Source organism: Polypterus senegalus, chromosome 13, assembly GCF_016835505.1.
Source record: "Polypterus senegalus isolate Bchr_013 chromosome 13, ASM1683550v1, whole genome shotgun sequence".
In the NCBI taxonomy this organism is placed as follows: domain Eukaryota; kingdom Metazoa; phylum Chordata; class Cladistia; order Polypteriformes; family Polypteridae; genus Polypterus; species Polypterus senegalus.
This window is the reverse complement of record NC_053166.1, coordinates 133,939,049-133,959,270: the sequence shown is the minus strand read 5'-3', so window position 1 is coordinate 133,959,270 and position 20,222 is coordinate 133,939,049. Positions and strand designations below refer to the sequence as shown.

The following is a 20,222-nucleotide window of genomic DNA, read 5'->3' as shown; positions in this document are numbered from 1 at the left end:
TTATTTACCTAGAGAAGTTTCCGAACTCCTGTAGTTAATCTTGGCTCCTCTTCTAAACACGTCACGGCTACTTAAACGGGTACTAACACACTCGTGCCAGATAAGATCCACTACGGGTACTTTCGCTTCCTCCCTTACTTGCTCTCTGTGTCCTCCTTTGAGAGGCGACAAGCAGCAGACCTGTTTGAGCTCGGCGTGCAGCACAGACTCTGCTCATCAAGCAGCTGGCAGCTGCGAGAAACTAGCAAATCACCGCCAAGATCGCAGACAATGCGCGAGGGCGCGCTCGCGCGCCTCCGAGAAAACGCGGGGACTTCAATTCACCGTTCACGTGTCCATCCCTCTTACCTCAATTGGCCAATCGAACTGCTCGGCGACGCCTACCGTCCGTTAACGTGCTGTAGCTCCACATTTCGGACCGATAACGTGAAAGCGTAGATCTATAATATTCGATCGTTAGGACTAGATCTGCTAGTTTTGAGGCTATCCATGTTTCTCAGGTTTTGTCTCAGTTTAAATCGCTTGCGGTTTTTAAGGTCACAGTTTTTATTTAAAGTCATCTGGACCGTTCGAACATCCACGTTTAACCTCATCCATCAATTTATCAATCATTAAATTCGTCTGATCTAGCTCATTATAATTGAAGTCTGTCCTAGCAGCATTAGGTGCAAAGCAGGAACCTACTAAGTGGCAGAGGGTACACACTTAACACCCATATTCACTTATCTGTACACCTAAAAATAAAGATCCTAAAGTGGTTCTTCAGAGTGTTGTCAGTTAAGAATCATTTTTGGTTTTCAAAAGAACCAGCAGTATGAAGGTCCCAGAAAGAACCTTTTTTATTTAGATCTGTAACACACTCCATAAATAGCCATCAGTTGATGGTGACAGACGTGTGAAATACTGATGGCTTTGTGCTTTTAAAAGGACACTTGCTGCATACAGTAACACAGAGTAAGGTCAGCTTTTCTTGATTTGATAGTATACTGCTAGGTAGTGTACTATACATCAAGGATTTCTATTTTGTCCATATATTAATAACTTTTTCAAAGACCAAAAAACAATTACATCTATAAAGAATCTCTGCCTAAGCAAAATAGTTATTTCAAGCAATTTGCCTTCATGGAACCATACAAAACAGTAAAATGCCATTAAAGAACCATTATATTTAAAAGTGTAAGCACAGATGTCTGTCAATGAGCTTAGGAAGAATGTGTGGAATGGAGAACAAATCCATTCAGACTTGTAGGAAAACTGCAAATTCCATGCAGAATCTGCAGTCAGCCCCCCAAAGCTGTGATGTGAGGTATCTAACCACTGTGCATCATGCCATCCTCAAGACACTGATTACAGGAAAGTTGTGCAGTATGAGACGAGGAGGGGCACAACGGTCACAAGCCTTTGACTGAGGGTCTTGCTTAATTCTTCTTTTTAATGTAAATGTGGGTGTCCTCCAAAATGTCAGCACCAATTTACATTGTTTTACAGATGAGAAAAATCAGGATTTCATGTGAAAGACTTCAGCATTTCAAATCAGAGATAACTTTGCTACTTGACTTTCTGTGTTATGATGGCTCAGTTAACTTCTGTTATGCCATATAGTCACCATTAGTGGACTGGGTGTTTAACAGGGTGATATCAACCTACTGTGTTTTCTTTGCTATTCAAGTTGGCTCATAAAGTATGAGCTCTGTGAGTGTTTTTGATTTTTGCAAGCATCAAAGCAAAACAACATACAGGAGAACGAAGAAGAGAAACGAAAAAAAAAATGAGGCCTGCAGGATGCCCTGTTTAATTTTATTCTGTGAAGGACAGGGTCAGATAGCATCAACGTACTGAACGAACATTTGGCGAAATGCCGGTTTTGAACTTCAGTGGTGTGGAGCTACATTTTACTCAGAAGTTGGTCTGATAGTGAATGCTGACTTCCAGGGAATGCTGAGATTGGGAGTGGTGTGGCTTTGTGTCCAAGGGAAGTGACTCATCGCTCTTCAGGTTACTCTTCTCGATCCCCCTTGTCTGTCACACATGTGGAGGCATTCAAAGGGCTTAACTGAGGGTAAGATGTCAGCTCGAGGGTTGATAAAGTGCACTAACCTCTCTTCTCCCTTTTCCACTGATCAACAGAAGGGAAACCCAGTTAAACCAGCACCAACTTCTGCCCTCCTATCCAGATCATGCCCTCCTACTGACCTCACTTCCACCATCCCCTATTCAGACCCACCCCTTCCTGCCATTGTAAAAACCCACAACCTTTGTTCCTCAGTTAGTCAATTGGGACTCAGTCTTTTGTGGCTACTCATTGCATTATACTGTTGTTTGAGTTCCTTTGACCGCATGTTGTCTGTTCACAGCAAAATCTTCCACATGCAAGCACCACACCTCAAATCAACTCCAGGCCTTTCTGATTAATTGATAAGACATAACGACAGACTTGAACACACCTGCCCATGAAATAGCCTTTGAGTCAATTGTCCGATTACTTTTGAGCCCCTGAAATGAAGGGATTGTGTTAAAAAATGCTTTAGTTGTCTCACATTTTTATGCAATCATTTTGTTCACCCCACTGAATTAAAGCTGAAAGTCTGCACTTCAACAGAATCTGAGTTGTTTCATTTAAAATTCATTGTGGTAATGTACAGAACCAAAATTAGAAAAAAAGTTGTCTCTGTCCAAATATTTATGAACCTAACTGTATAGATAGATAGATAGATAGATAGATAGATAGATAGATAGATAGATAGATAGATAGATAGATAGATAGATAGATAGAAAATGTACTATATAATGCAGGTAGATAGATAGATAGATAGATAGATAGATAGATAGATAGATAGATAGATATCTACTCTCTATATATAAAATCCTAAGCCTAAAAGTGCAACGATTTTGTGCAACAATTTTATGTGACGTTTTTATGTCATGTTTTTGTCACGCTTCAAATCAGGCTTATTTTAGAACCTACATATATAAGTTTGGTATCATTATTTTCAGAGTTTATCGAACTTTAATATGATGTTGTTAGATTTTCAGATTCTTATTCCGTTTTTAAATTATAAACTAAAAAATATCAAGAACTCACATCCTGCGAGACGAGAGTTTGTTTCAAAAGATTTAACCACGCCAGGGGCCAGAAATAAACGACAAAGAGTAGGACAGTTGGTACAGGCTTTTAAATGTTCAAAGTGCCACACGGGATGCAGATCACAGGGCACAGCAGCAGCAATCCAGCAGCTGATCAAGCAAAGGGGGGCGTAAAAAAAAAAACTGTGTTTGTTTCCCATTGTGTCACCGTTTAAGAGGGGGTTTCAGAGGAGCAACCGCATCTCCTTGGAGTGTGTTGAGCCCCCCTCTTCATAACACGAGCAGAAGAGACACAAAGTGTCTGGTGCGTAGTGCAGACAAGCAGGGGGTTGTCGAGCGAAGTGAGTAGGGGATAACCCCCTAAAAAAATGTCACCCAGTCAGTTAGTCATTCAGTCAGTCATTTTTCAACCCGCTATATCCTAACACAGGGTCACAGGGGTCTGCTGGAGACAATCCCAGCCAACACAGGGCACAAGGCAGGAACAAATTATGGATGGCAAGGACAATTTAGGATCGCCAATGCACCTTACCTGCATGTCTTTGGAATGTGGGGGGAAACCGAAGCACCCTGAGGAAACCCACGCAGACACGGGGAGAACATGTAGACTCCACGCAGGGAGGAGCTGGGAAGCGAATCCAGGTCTCCTTACTGCGAGGCAGCAGCGCTACCACTGCACCAATATCAAAATATACCAAGCAGTTATATGGGAATAATGTGTTTTGTTCTTTTTTAACAATACAGTAATCCCTCCTCGATCACGGGGGTTGCGTTCCAGACCCCCCCGCGATAGGTGAAAATCCGTGAAATAGAAACCATATGTTTGTATGGTTACAGTATTTATATCTTGACTTTCATTCTACTTTTCCAGGTGTTCAAATTGTTTAATTAATCTATTATGTACTAATTAGTGGGTCTGACGCTAAAGTAGTTGTAGCCTTTGAATATTCGGTGTTGTTTGGCAGCGTGTCTTGTCATTATTAAGATACAATGAAGGGGGAAAACTACGCGGAGAAAGGGCAAAATACAATGAAATCAACAAAGGAGAGTTAAGCATTTAAATCTATAGCAAAAGCAGAAATATGTCTAAATGTCTTATAAATGTAACCATCATGCCACTGTGCTTTTCTGAATGTAGAATAAGAGAAGAAAAATAATACCGTACCAGCCAATTAAATGAGATTTGTGTTATCAGGCATTGTCACTGATTAGGAATCTGGTTGGAACAAAAGACTGCAGCCACAGTGGGTCCCCAGGACCAAGTTTGGGAAACACTGCGTCACACCCTTAAACTGCTACCTATATGCTCATATGTCTGTCAGAGGAGACTGGCATGCCATGAAAAAGCAAACAGAAACATAGCAAAATCCCCACATAGATTGTCCTTGGGTCTTTGTTCAGACCCAGAGCTCCATAATTAATTATTGACTCTAATGTGCCCTGCATGTGTTATGATTGGCTCCAAAAACTGATGCACTGTAAACATGTCCAGTACCTGGATGTGTGAGTTGTATTGACAGCACATCAAGTAATCTTGTATTTGAGCTATCACTTTAAATGACAATGACATATCCCTAAGTGTCCTTGTGTTCCCATCCCATCCACTGAGTCAATGGAGCCCAGTTAGTTTCCTTAGCAATTTATGAGGTGATCTTCAGTCATAGTTTTCTTGACCTCTTAGTGCAAAACTGAAAAGGAGATTGTGTCTTGAAGAGTGGGTATTAAAGTAGCTCAATAGTATACTGTTTTTTTCTCACAGAAGGAGGCACTGCAGCACCCTCAAAAGCCCAATTCCATACTCCATTGCAATATTATGCATTCCTCATGGCTGCATTCGGGTCCTAATCTAGATCCTGAGTTGGTTTGTTGTCTGGTGGGTGCGGCAATGCACTGTATCAGTGTGTGCTCCAAACCTCTCATGTTTGCACCATAGTCATTGGTCACCTGTACTTCATGGGTGTTCCCCCAAGAGGCGGGGCTATTTGCCAATCACCTCCAGGTACTTACCTCCCCTCAATAAATCTGGAGGGTCTCCCATAGTTCATTTGGTGGTTCATTTCAAACACTCCTGGGAGTGGTGCGCTTTACTTGTGTTTTGCCATTATTATTGTAACTACAGATTGTTTTGACTTCTTGCTCTGGTTTTGACTTCATCTGGAATTACCTTGCTGGCAAGTCAGTCATGCTTTTTGTGCTCTTCAGATCTTCTTAGTGAGACAGAGCATTTTTGCAATAATAAAACTTTTTTTATTTTTACGCATTCTGTGTTTGCACTTATTACTAGCTGGGGCTTGACGGTGCAATCCCCCTCTAGTGGACATTTTTGGGAAGTGCTTTTGAAAGTTACTGAGACTTGTGTGCTCTGGGATGTCTAGTCCACGACAATATGACATAATTGTCCAATATGGTAAACATGGTAACCATACACATCCAACGTCATACCTTCCTTATATGGTAAAGGTCTGCCATCTAACCCCACACACATCCAGCCATGCCCACGTCCGGCCACACCACAGCCAGCACCAAACCAACACAGTAGTTGAATGTTATATAAGCTGTTGCACCAGGGCTTCTGTCCACATGAATGGTAGTCAATTATGCAGCAGTTATACCCTTAAAGACAGTTAATTGTAAGGCAACTGCTACTGCATGTCAGCCGTTAACCCTTAACTGATTTCTTTAGCATCCTGGTGTCTGAATGAAAATAAATGATTATAATGAAGTTTCTTGAACCTCTTAGCATTTGTCCTCTAATGATACAGTATGTCCTACAGGTGTTGCTATCCCAGCTAATAAATGACCATGTGATCAGTACATTAGCCTCTTTGAGCCATTCAGTTTAATATGGTATTGTAATTGTGTAAACTCCATAAAGCAAAGTGTAATTCTGTTAGTGGGTTTATATAAAATAATAATGTATTGACTGAATTACATCCCCAGCCCCTGACTCATGGACCCTTCAGTGAGTTTCTCTGATCCCAGCCATTGATTACCTGTGTGCTCCTAACCATCACATTAAATCAGCGACTCATTCTCTTGCAGCCAATGAAGCACAGTGTAAATCCATGTAAGCTTTATGGCTTCACTCATAGATAACTGGGAAGTTGATTGTTGTATGGAAGCCTTCATCAGAGTTCTGGCATAAGTAGCTTACCGAACAGCATCTGCAAACCCATCTCAAGGTAAATGGCAGTAAAGAAAGAACGCCATTACTGGTGTGTTTAGAGTTGAGGGCTTGCTTTGGGACAACTGTCAGTGACCGCTGGTGATGTGTGTGTGTCATTGCAACTGATAAAGAAAGAAAGAAAGAAAGAAAGAAAGAAAGAAAGAAAGAAAGAAAGAAAGAACAGTCTGAACATGTTGCATATTTTATTCCTCACCAGTCTTCTTGGCTTACGCAGGGTCAGTAATCAGATGTGGAATTTATGTTGACAAATTATTAGAGTGTGAAGTCATTATAGAGTGTTCTTTCAGCCTGAATAATCTGGCTTTTCGGGAGACTTAAATGTGGCGTGCAAAGCTGCATCCAGGATATGAGTTGCCTTTAATCATCAGATCAAAGCCTTAAAGGGGGATAAAGTAATTCCTCACTAAACTTCTGCCATCTCCATTCCACCCCATGCCACCCCCTCAGGTGTGTGGAGTTCCTGGGTTGCAGGTGACACAGAGGACCATCCAAGCCATGTCTTCTTGGGCCATCTGTCAAGCTATGTGTGACTTCAGGAGAATGAGCCCCACTCTATAACAGAAAATCAGTTTTGCATAGGGGCATTGAAGTTAAGAGAATTAAGAGGCCGTTACCTTCAGTTATCTGGAGCTGCTTCAACTCCACAAAGATGGCTAACATGCATAGAGCTTAAAGGCCATTAAAGCTGGAGGGAAATAAAGGAAAAGCTCCATTACTTTTGGTAAAGAACTTTAAACATTTCCACTCGATATTTGATCCTATGCTGGTGTTCCCTTTAAGACATTAGAAAACAGACGCTTACCCACAAGACGTGCACATGTTCTCTGTAGGCAGTGTGGCCCCCTAGTGGCTAAAAGATTGGGATGTAAACCCCAAATATATGACTTTAATCGCCTCCAAAATGGTTGAGTCCCCTAACATGACTTTAAAATGTAAAAATTTAGAAAGTGCATTATGCTGGTGCATGCTGAGAAAGACACTACAGTATATGTAAAATAATAATTGTTTTAATTCTCTTCATGTAAACCAAAATGTTCCCAAGTTAGATCATCAAAAGTGACGCAGAGTAAGAACCTGAACCTGTGCAAATCTCCATATGTGGCAAAGCTTCAGGTAGACAACTGAACTACACTGTTAAGTGAGTGAGTCTCTCAGCCTGTCAGTAATAGTGAGTGGTAAAGTGTGCTGGACGAGATGGCTTTGTGAAATGCACTGTACAAAAAGATTCATTCTGCTGATGCCGATTACACGATTGCTGGTTGTGTTCCACAGCTGTCTTACCGTGTGCCCCAGTCAAGCTCAGTTTACCCCACCAGTAGGAATACAGAAACAATTGTACTTTAGCAGTGCAGTGCTTATGTTAATGTACACTCTGACTGGTGGTGTAGAGGATATTGATTTATTTTACACATGTAAACCAAATGGCTGTCAGTTCAATTTCTTAAATTGAACCACTTTGTGCCACTGACTGAGTCAGCCCTCCGATTGTATGAAAAAATGTTACTATGTCAGTAATGTACCTCACACTGGCACACTGTGTGAAAGGTGCTATAAAATAAAGAGTTATTGATTCCATCTATGCACAAAGCTCCATGTTCAGTCATTATGGCCTAAAACATTGAAAGCTGCCATATAAATTGGCGCTATGATTCTGATTACGCTAACAGGGCATTTGTGTTGTGTAAATCAAGTGGCTTACAATAACAGTGGCAGTGAAAAGGCCCAATAAACCTGTAAAGTGTAGACGGGTGTTTTTTTAAAATGAACACAAGCCACCACGCAGGCACAGAAATCCTGTTGTAAAGTGGGGTCCCACCAATAGTATCAAGTACATTTATTTTCATGCAGGCTGTATGGCCTTGTGGCTAAGAGGCTGGAGTGTAACACTTGAGTTGTTGGTTCAATCCCACCTCAAAGTCTCCATGTCCCTAAGCAAGTCAGCTCAAATGCTGAGGCTCCAGCTCTAGATATGTTTACCACGCTATACCAGTCATGCACCCTGGGGTGATGCCTACTCGAGTAAAAAGTGTTTACAAGTGAGCTAATCGTTTATTTCTGCCTTTAAACATTTTGTAAAGTCATCAGTTCTGGGTGTCCATAAAGTAATATGACCAAGCATTGCTCTGAACATGAACAAGCACTGAGTGATTTTAAGGCCTATTAAAAAAAAATACGCTTATTGCCCCCTACTCTCCTGTGGTACTGATTCCACCTTCACAGTGAAAGGCACTATAGAATACCAAGAGAGAGTCCTGCTGCGCCTCCAAGGAAACAAACAGGGCTTTCACAGTAGCAGCGTTGTGTTTTTGTGAATATCAAATTCGGGAGCTCGCTATCATATTTATTCCACCAGTACACAATAGTATAAAGTTACAGATGGAGCGGTCAGACAGGCCCGACGAGCCAATAAGCAAACACAAGCCACTATGTTGCTGCATTTAATCCACTGGAAAATAAAACATTAGCTCTGCCTTCAGGTGAAGGCTTCTCATAAGCAAACGTTAAATTACAACCTCCGTCAAAGGAGACAAAACAAGATAGGATGGCAGATGATTATGCAGTTAATTCACCCGCAGGCCGCATCAAAGGCTCTGCACGATTGTTTCTCTGTAAATCTGTTAAGAGGACTAGCGTCTGAGTGAAACCTACGATTTCAGCGATGCTACATTGGAATTGTGCAGAAAATGGGCAACTTGCCAATCAATCAACCAATCAATTCATTGATTAATAATTAAATGAGTGACAATTGAATAAATCAATGGATTAAATGATTAATGTGAAACATAAATTTATGTCAGCAGCTAAATACAACAAAAAATAAACCATTAATTACGTAAGAGAACCTATTTAGTGTTGCCTAGTGGCTGAGCAGCTGGCATGGAAACCTCAAAATTCAAAAATGAATGATTCAAAAAACAAAACAAAAGAGATAAAATCCTTTCATGACCTGAAGCAAATCACTTTACTTACTTGTACTTCAATGGTGTGACTTAGCACTTTGGTTACCAGCACACTTTTCAGGGATTTCCGCTCAGTTTCTAGCCTATTTGTATTCTGTGCAGCGTTTGCATATTCTCCCCATGTCCGTGTTGGTTTTCGCCAGACACACAGATTTCTTCCACTATTCCAAATTAACTTCAGTTATTGTAAACTGACCATGTATGAATAATGGTGAATGTATCTATTATTGTGACCACTGGATGTGGTGACATCCCTCCATAGATGGCTTCTAGATTGCGCCTCATCCACTATAATCGAATTCAGTGCCATGTACTGCAATAATGGAAACAGCAGGCACAGAAAATAAATGATTATATAATGTGGCCATGTGTGGGTATGACAGGAGGGCAACACTGAAAATCTGGGACACCAACCGGGTCGTCCCGTTTAATTGTAAGAAGTCCAATTCAAAATGTGACTTTAAGGCAAAAAGAAATTTATCCACTCTGGGAAAACACAAAATTAGCTCTCAGCTTTTTAAAGAAGCGGTCGTTTCTTGGGCGCACTGTCCAGTGGTTCATTCTCAGGAGAGAAGATGACTCCTTCCAGTCAGTCCTGCTTCTTTATGGTGTGTGGGCCAGAAGGGACGGAGCTAAGTGCCTGTGCTAGGTGGTTTCTCTGGGCTGTGGGAAGAGAAGAAGAAGAGAGCATTAGTGGCAGCGCCTACTCTCGGGTTATCACGTACCTCGATCGTGCCGATGAGGAGGTCCTCCAATGCACATGCGTGACAATAAACATATTCACACAGTATTGTTCACCTTGAGTGGCATACTGGAGCACTGGTCAGCACTGCTGCCTTATAGATCCATTATCCATGGTTCACATCCCATGCTGACATGTAGTTGTCAAGGGCTCTGCATGTTCTCCCTGTTTCTGGGTGAGTTTTATCTCTGTGGGTGCTTTGGTTTTCCTCCCGCATTCCCAAAAAGTTCAAGTTGTGTTAATTGGTAATTCTATATTCATTTTGTGGGGGTTCACAAGTGGACCCTGCAAAGGACTGGTGTCTCATCCAGGCTGGTTCCTGCCTTGCACCCAAAGCTGAAATGATACCCTTATTTGGATTATGTGCACTTAACCTTAAAGTGACTGAGAAGACAGTGGTTGGTTCTGCTGCTGCTGATGACAACTGTATGAAGTGCTCTCCCCATGCTCAGGTAATTTTTCCTCAGCCACTCTGGCTTCCTGATACTTGCAAAACTTACGTAGACTGAAGGCCTGATGTTCCATCATTTTTTACTACCCTATTGAATTTTGCCACCATGAGTGCTACCAAACAAGGTAGGCAAAATATGATGAACATGGCTGACGGATCACGCTATCAGAAGTTGCTGCCTTTAGAGACTGCAATGAGTCAAATTCTAATGCTTAATGCAGCGTTTCTCAACCTTTAAGTATTTGCAACCCAAGTTTTCATAACAGTTTTAATCACACCCCACTAAACTTTTTTTTGAAAGGAGCCCACTAATACCAATTTGTTTTTTTTTAATTAATGATATATCATAGATGCATATTTTATTACACCTACTTAACTTTTATCAACATTTATCTAGCTCTATATTTATTTTTCTAGTATCAGAATGTAGTTTAAGTTAATTTGTTTTGGTTTTAACAGATTTATTTTTCATATTTTCGATTCTTGTTTGCTTTCTTTCACATCTTCGCGCCCCCTATTTGTTACTTCGCAACCCCCTAGGGGGGATTGAGAACCACTGGCTTAATGTGTGTTTGTGCAGTGTTAAAATCCTCATCACTAAACCTATCTCCAACAAATTCTGCTGCATATAATGGCAGAGGCTATGTTCAGGTTTTCATGATTTGTCAGTAGGTGGCCTACTAGACATTAAAAATTTCAGATTTTTCCATTAATTAGGAACTTTTTCAAAGCCCAAGAAAAAAAAAATCATATGGTAAGTACCCATCCCAGAATGAAATGGTTCTTTGTCAAGCAATGGTTCAGCGAAGAACTGCACAGCCCCCTAAAGTGCCTTTACATTTTTTAAAGTGTGTATGTGGCATTTTTGAGACTTGGTAAATCCCCCCACCCCCATGGAAATATAATTTAATAAACATACCCACTCTTCATTTAATTCCTGAGAGAACCAGAGACCTGCTACTAGTAAAAAAGATTGTGACAGAAATAGTTTCTACACGTAGTAAATATGATGGGATGCTGTGTGCCTCTGATTTGTTTCGCAGCACACCAGCTGCCCTCGTCCGACTTTTTTCATTCTCTTTTCAAAAAACGTAGTTTTTATTTACCGGTTCGCTGGGTATGAGGTGGTATTGAATAACCGTTGGAGGTTGGCATTAGCTTGTGCTCTTGGTCCGAATGCGTGTGCTTCGTATCGGTCCTCCTTCTGATGCTCCGTTGCCAATGAGACACAAACTGGATAGTTTCAGGTGGCTGATGCGTTTGCCCGCGCGCGACTGCCGGTGCACATGATGGCATGAGAACTGGTGCGCTCGCGAGTATTCTCTAGGTATGCGCGTGCATGTGATCCCGGAGGAAACGACTTCACACCAAGTCAGGTGACCCAGATGATGCCTCTCGGTGAGTTTAAAAGCCGTCAGCTCCCGCCTAATCGAGAACAGTTTTTAATGTGTTCACTTCAAAGCGATTTCTCTGGAGCTCAATTTTGTGAACAGCCAAGGAAAGAATGAGGATATAGGCTACAAGGATCTCAAAGTCTGAGGTTAGCTTATTTGGAGGGAGAAACTTGTTAAAATGAATGCAGCTGCAGTTTTAAGAGCGGATGAATGTATTAAGGAGAAGGTGCAGTAAGAGATCGCATTTTTTTCTTTTCTTATGCTGTTGTTATTCGCTGTTTTTGCCTCCCAATTCACTCACTTTTTAAAATTGTTTTGAGTTTGTTTTTTTTTTTTTTGGGGACTTTGATTTGTAACTGAACTTTCTCCCTCCTTTCTGTTATGGATCAAGCTAAAACCTGTTGAGGGTTCTGGGGCATGACACACCTAAAGGCTTTTGTTAATAAACTTTGGTTTCCTGTAATCGGAAAGGTTTAGCAAATATGTAGCAGCGTTACCTTTGCGTGGCGTCAAATCTCTATCCAGACTTTTGTCATGTGTAGCTCCTAGCTGTTGAAATGAACTGCCCAGCACTATTCGAAATTCAGACTCCCTGAGTCTAAGAAGCAGTTGTTTGGTGAATAATTGTCGAACCGATGGCTGTTAGGTATTTGTAACCTAGGAATTGTTTTGTTCTGAGCTCTTCACTTGTGGTCTTCACTTGTAACCTTGTCTGGTGTGTGATACTTGTTCCCATACAGTTCCCCAAACTAATTTTTACTTGATTATGTTGTCCTTTTATGTAAATTGCTTTGGAAAAAATCATCTGCTAATCAAAGAAATGTAGATGTTAACTATATGAAAAGACACATTATGAAGTAAAAATTACTGGACTAGTTGAAATGTAGCATAATTTTCTCAAACGTAATCCAATTCAGACTCATGGGGGTGCCAGTGCCTATCCTGGCAGCATCAAGCACAAGGCAGGAAGCAAACCTGGATGGCACACCAGTCCATGATGTAGTCCAGTCATACATACACCAACTGAGAGCCAGTTTGGAAGTGTCAAGTAATCGCCACTGCTCAGAAAAAATTAAGAGAACACTTAAATCACATGTTGGATCCCAATGAATGAAATATATTCAGGTGGATCATCTTTACTAAGTAATACTGTATAATTTGTTGAGAGCAAAATGGTGTAATTGTGGTCAATTGAAACCAAGATCACCAACTCATTGAGGGCTGGAGTCAGCATCACACCGAAAATCAAAGTCAAAAATTGAAATAACAGGCTCATCCAATTTGTGCGAATTTCATCCCAGCAACTCCTAACGTGACTCAGTAGGGTGTATGGCTTCCACATGCCCGTATGCACTCCTGACAATGTGTGGGCATGCCTCTAATGAGATGGCAGATGGTGTCCTGGGGGTCTCCTCCCAGTCTGGGATCAGAACATCACTGAGCTCCTGGAGAGTATGTAGTGCTATTTGGCAGTGTTGGATGCGCTGACACATAGGGTCCCAGAGGTTCTCAATTGGATTTAGGTCTTGGGTGCATGCGGGCCAGTCACTGGCATCAATATCTTCATCACAGAGGAACTGCCTACACACTCTGGTCACATTGTCCTGCACCAGAAGGAACTCGGGGCCTACTGCAGCAGCATAAGTTCTGACAATGGCTCTGAGGATTTCATCTCAGTACCTAACAGTAGTTGCCCAGCACATTAAGGTGTCAATTGTGATATTCTCTGGCAAATGCCAATCGAGTTGCACCGTGATGGGCTTTGAGCACAGGTACCAGTAGAGGACATCAGGCCCTCATGCCTCCCTCATGGAGTCTGATTCTGACAGTTTAGTCAAAAACATGCACACCAGTAGCCAGCTGGAGGTCATTTTATAGGGCTCTGGCAGTGCTCCTCCTCTTCCTCCTTGCACAAAGCAGATACCGGTCTTGCTGCAGGATTGATGCCCTTCTATGGCCCTATCCAGATGTTATGCATGTCTTTGGGTTGTGGAAAAGCCAATAAGGCTTAAAAAATGTTTAAACTCCACAAAGAGATCAAGTGGGCCAGGATTTGAATCCAAATCTGTAGAGCAACAGTGCAAATCCACATACCTGCAGCTTATTTAGAGCTACCAGTCAGTCTAACATGCACGTCTTTGAGGAGTAAAGCAGAGAAAAAATCAAACAGAAAATGGGATAACGTGCAGACACCTCAAAGAGCAATGGCCAGACATGTAAATTGGAAAAGAATTAACAGAGCTGCACATGCTAACTACTGTGCCACCTGGATCAAAAGATACAAGTCTTTATCTTGTTAAATCGTGAAGTACTATTAATGTTTTAGAGCTCCTCTGTCTCAATTGTAATCAGCAAAGTAGGAGAGGAGTCAATTGTTAAACACTGAACACGAGAGCCGCACAGAAGTCACTGCTGCTAATAATATTCTGGCATCCCTTTGTAAGCCGGGGTCTTTTTCATCACTTCACAACTCGTCTGCAAATCACACCGAGTACCGGGAAGCGGCCTTGATATCTTTGCATGACTTGAAGGTGTGTATTATAAAAATATCATGGAGCAGACGTGGCTGTTAGAATAGAATTTTTTTTTCTTAACCAGGTCACACAAACTGATGTTCAGTGAACCCTGCAGTGCAGCCAACTTGGTTAGCTTTTGTCTTTCAGTCTAACGGATAGGCAGTGGCTCCTGGCTTTTAATCACGGCTTTACATGAAATTTATGAATAGAGTGTTAATTGAAGGTTAATAATGGTGGCGGCGTTTCTTAACACTCCATTGTAGACACAGCATAAGCGCTGGCACCTAATTTTATCTCATCTGTAAATCCTTTACAAGCTGTAGGCACATTAAATTCTTGTGTAAGAGCTGCTCACAAATTTGACTTTGATGCTTTTTAGAGTTTAACAATATGAACTTTTATTAAAACAAACTTTCTAGTAATCTGTCATTTCATGAACCCCCTTATTCCATGTCAAGGGAGAAGACTTAACAATTCAACGTAGCACTCATACGGTGTTGACTATACAACGGTGCTATATAAAAGAAAATACATTTATCTTTAGCATTAAATGGCTTCAATTATATATATTTTTTTTAATCCTGTACACAAGGTTAATCAACTAGCAGCTTGTTTTATTTTTTCAATGGCAAAAAGGTAGCAATGGACATTTGAGGCCTACTGTACAAGCAATTCAGCGAACCTAAATTGTGCAGTGACAATACTGGTATGTCCCAAAAAGGCTTCCTTTGACTTTATTAATAAAAAAAAAATGAAACTTTTATTTTAAATGTTCACTATAGGCTGCAAATAACAAAACCCACCCACAGACCCAAAGAAATAATGTTTGCCTTGTTTGCCAATTATTAAATCTTACCAATAGAATTTGTGCCAGCAGTTTGTATGTTCATATCTAGCTATTAAACAATAGCAAATTCATTGTCCCTTTGTCCCTAACAAACAAACGATTGCTAGCAAAAACGACCATTCCCAGCTAGACTAGACTGATAAATACTCGATTAACTTAATAGCAAGTGTTAAATCAGTGTGTTTATTGTGTAAAGAAAGCGTGACTGTGATGAAAGAGTGCAACGTGAAGAAGCGCTACATGTCGCAGCATGGTTCGTTTTCAGCGGAGCGGTGCATGAAGGTGCAGTCACTGTTAGCATCTTTATAATGGAGCCGCAGGCACCTTCATCATTTTTGTATGGAACAGGAGCGATCCACAAACGTTTGGATTCTGGCCAGGTACAATGGACCTTTTACAGGCTCGAAGACTGTTAAAAGACTGCATGCTAGCTATCATAGATGAGGTGATTGGTGACAAAAAAAGGTTAGGGAAAGTGTGGCTTCCTCCATTAGGAAGGTGTCCCTCTTCGTATAGAGGAATTTCTTGCTAATAATATTTGGGGACAGCTTTTGGAGGCTTTTCAATAAGCTGAGGTAACGTAAACTGCTGTGGATGAGGCAATAGATTGTAGTGATGTTACAAGGCTGTGCACCTGCAGTGGATTCAGAACGTATTTAGACCCCTTTCTTTTTTTTTCAGATTTTGTTATGTTGCAGTGTTGTAATAAAGCTTTTTAAATTAGTTTTTTCCCTCATCAAGCAACACACAACACCCCAGAATGACAAAGTGAAAACAGAATTTTAGACATTTTTGCAAATTTATTAAAAATAACAAGTACTCAGACCCTTTGCAATAACACATGCATTTTGGTTCTGGTGCATCCCATTCTACTGACCATCAATGAGATATTTCTATAACTTGTTTGGAGTACACCTATGGTCAATTCAATTGATTGAACATTATTAGGAAAGGCACACGCCTGTCTATAGAAGGTTCCAGAGCTGACAATGTGTATCAGAGCAAACACAAACTCCATGAAGTCAAAGGAATTGCCTGCAGAGCTAAATTGCATCAAAGCACAGACCTGCAGAAGGATATGAAAAATGACCCATTCACTGAAGGTTTCTAAGAGCAGAGTTGCATTTATAAATCTTAAATGGAATTAGTTTGGAACAACTGCAACTCTTCCTAAAGCTGGCCACCTGGCCAAACAGACCTCCAGAACACTTGTGTAGACATGGGAGAAATTTCCAGAAGGACAACCATCACTTCAGCACTCTACTGATCCATGCTTTGTGACTGAATGGCCAGAGAGAAGTGTCTCCTCAATAAAAGACACATGGAATCCCACTTGGGGTTTGCATAAAGGTATCTAAAGGAATCTCATACTGTGAGAAACAAGATTCTTTGATCTGATAAAACCAAGCTTAGCATCATGTCTGGAGGAAACCAGACACCAGGGATCACCTTTTTAATACCATTCCAATGGTGAAGCGTGGTGGTGGCAGCATCATGCTCTGGGGTTATTTTCAGTGGCAGGGACTTGAAGGGTTTAGGGCAGGGGTTCTCAATCACAGTCCTGGAGGGCCGCAGTGGCTACAGGTTTTTGTTCTAACCTGGTTGCTTAAATAGAAAGCTTTTGTTGCTAATAATTTAATTTCATGGCTTGGTTAGTGCTTTAACTCTGCTAAGTTAGGTCATTCTCATATCCTAGATTTTCTTCCACTTTCTAAGGATATCATCCAAATGATTTGAAGGCTAAAATGGGTGAATAATTCTCAGTCATTCACTTTTTTCTCCTCACTTTCCTTCCAAGTATTTAATTAAACTCAATAGTGCATGATGAATACACACAGGTGTAAATGGAAACAAGCTAAAGTCAGAAATGCTGCTTTTCTTTGTCATTTCCATGTTATTGCTAATTAGGAGCAATTAAAAACCAAGAATACAGCTGTTTAAGACTAAAATGAACAATAAGAGTTCCAATTCTTAACGAGCAAGACAACTAATGTGACGCAGAAGTGTCACATGAGCAGTAAGTGCTTCTTATTAAGCAATTGGGTTGGAGCAAAAACCTGCAGCCACTGTGGCCCTCCAGGACCGTGATTGAGGACCCCTGGTTTAGGGAAATGTGAACAAAAACTAAAGATATCCTTAATGAAAACCTGCTCCAGAGCACTCTAGATCTTATACTGTGCCGAATGTTCACGCTCCAACAGGACAATGACCTGAAGCACAAAATAAAGACCAAACAGAACTAGCTTTGGAACAACTCTGGCAGGGTCTGTATCGAAGGAGTGACATAAATACCATATAGTGACATTTTATTGGAGTGACAATTATGATTAAAATGTTACGCCCCCCAAAAAAATCATTGTCGCCTCACCTACCACACACAACTGAAAGTACGCTCGCCAAAAAAATCGTTGCCACCTCACCTACCACTTGGATGGTTGCTTGGATGGTTGACACTCCTTTGAAATTTATATCTGAGGTTTCACTCCTTTGTTATGTCACTCCTATGACATGTCACTCCTTTGAATGGGACTGCTCTGGGAATGTCCTTGAGTGACCCAGCCAGAGCCCAATCAAACATCTCTACACCGACCTCAAAATAGCTGTCTACCGATGCTCTTCTTCCAACATGACAGAGCTAGAGAGGATCTTCAGAGAAAGATGGCAGAAAATCTCCAAATCCAGGTGTGCCTAGCTTATCACGTCAAATCCAAGAAGCCTCCAAGCTGCAAATGCTGCCACAGGGGCTTCAACAAAGTACTGAGTAATGGCCCTGAATATTTGTGTTAATGTGATATTTCAGTTTTTTATTTTGCAATACATTTGCAAAAATGTCTAAATCCTGTTTACACTTTGTCATTCTGGGATATTGAGTGTTGCTTGATGTGGCGAAAAAATCAATTTAAATGATTTTATAATATGGCTGGAACATAAAATGTGTTTAAAGTGAAGGGGTCTGAATACCTTCTCAATACACCGTGTTCCCCAAACTCCAAGTATTCTTGTGTGCTGTTACTAATGTGCTTGTTGCACTTGTTATGACTGACTTTCCTAAATAAACTGACTGAGAACTTTGCAGAGAGATTTCAAGGTTTCTGCATTCCTACTGAGATGCTGCAATTTGCCTGTGATTCTTTCTCCATCAAACCCGAGTCAGAGTTGTGTGCCAAAGCCAAGGAAGTACCATCATGTATTGACAAGAGCTCTTTGCAAATATGCAGTCGTCCTTTGCAGGAAGCACTTGCAGTCTGAGAGTGCAGGGGACTTTATGACTACTCAGGTTAGTTCGTCTCACAGAGCCAGAAGTGACTCTCAAACAAGAACATATGTCTGGGGACAACTCACTAAAAAGTTTGTGGTAGACGGCAGGTAAGTTTGTCATGGAAAGGCTCCGTTCCTGATAACCTTCCCCTAATTTCCTGCAGTCCACACACTGTAAGCATTCAGAGTTGCCGTATCTCATTAAAGTAACAATGACAAGACAGAGAGAGCAAAAGAAACTGAACAAAAGACTTGGCACTTAGAAAAAACAGAAATGTAAAATTGCTGTTATCAGTTGAAGAGCTCAGTACCTGAAGCTTAGTGATTAATTTATATATCTTTCTGTCATTTTGACTATTGTATCGCTACATAGCAGAACAGCATCAATGAGTGCTAACACTAAAAAAAAATCTTCACTTAAGGACTATACTTCTCTTGATTGTATATCTATCTTGTGAAAGTGTGCATTAATTATTTTTGAATACTATATATTCATTATTATTTTTATCTAATTATATTTTTTTTATCTTGTAACAATTTCTTTGACATCTTGTAAAGCACCTGAGTGTCATCCTTTGTTTGAAAATGTGCTGTAGAAATAAATTTTGGTGTTGTTGTTGTAACATGAATCACAAGTTGACCATATTCAGGTATGGCATGTCTGGCATTTCCAGTTGAACTGTAATGCTAACTTACTTCAGTTATTCCTTTAGACGTGCAGTGCGATGTTGGGTGCTGTGCAGGCTCCTCCATAGTTTTACTGGACTGGTGTCAGTGTCAGTAGGCACACTTACTGTCTTGGGTGTACTGAGGGCTGAAAATAACATCTCCTGTGGCTCTTCTTTAAAAACTCATTTAACGGTAGTTCTTATCACCTCCTTTTAACTGGGTGTGATGGTACGCTGTTTAGCTTGAATGCATCTTTTTGTCGACGTGGCTGCCATTTCTTTCAACATCACATTGACTGCGGCAGTAGTTTCATAACTGAGAATGAGAGACATCACATATAGCCGGCACCACTGCATCGTTTACTTTTACCACTAGCCCAGTGAGGTCTTTGAATCCCAAAGAACAATATTTATTTATTCATTTAGCATAATTGCATACAACAATGTAGCTCAAAGAGAAAGTTACATGAGAAAAAAACAATTAAGAATAGGTAATAATATTAAGAAAAGTAAAAAAAAAAAAGAGGTATGTTGAGATGAGATGGCCCGGAGGAGAGAAAAAAAAACTCCACTTAAGCTGAAGAAAAACCAAAATCTGCAGGGGTTCCAAGGCCAAAAGACCACCCAGTCCCCACTGGGTATTCTACCTTACATAACTGTTCTTAAATCAGTCCTCTTAGGTTTCATGTGTCACTTGATAGGATTTGATGAAGTTGTTCTTGTGGGCAGCTGAGACACCCACTTTCTTTTCATCATCTAAGGAGGCTGCATGGTGCTTTAAGAAGGTGGGTTGGTGCAGATCGCCACCACAGAAGAGGCGGAAAGAAACAGCAGAGAATAGTGGAGATTAGAACAGATTGCGGATCCTTCAAGAATATAATTCTATGCCCATGTAGTCTATTAGGAATGCAACTAAAATGTAGCTATAAATGAGCCAAATTAAAATAACGGGTTACGCATTTGCCACTGATTTTACAGAAAGGGTTTTCCTTTGCAACAGATTACGTTTATTTCTAACACATGTAACATATTCTCCGCACACATGATACACATTTATTTAACAGGGACCTTTTCAGGACATTTTTCAGCCATAGAATTTTAGTCATCGTAACCAG

At 40.8% G+C, this 20,222-nt stretch overlaps 1 protein-coding gene across 3 annotated transcripts in view; it reads right to left on the bottom strand.

Annotated features, from left to right (window-relative positions):
* sdk1a (sidekick cell adhesion molecule 1a) overlaps positions 1-225 on the bottom strand; it is a 1,556,037-nt gene extending 1,555,812 nt beyond the window's left edge. For all 3 annotated transcript variants that reach the window (XM_039774120.1, XM_039774121.1, XM_039774122.1), the window contains exon 1: positions 9-225. The gene's annotated coding sequence lies outside the window, so the exon portion shown is untranslated. The remainder of the gene's footprint in view (positions 1-8) is intronic.
* Positions 226-20,222: the final 19,997 nt, after the last annotated feature.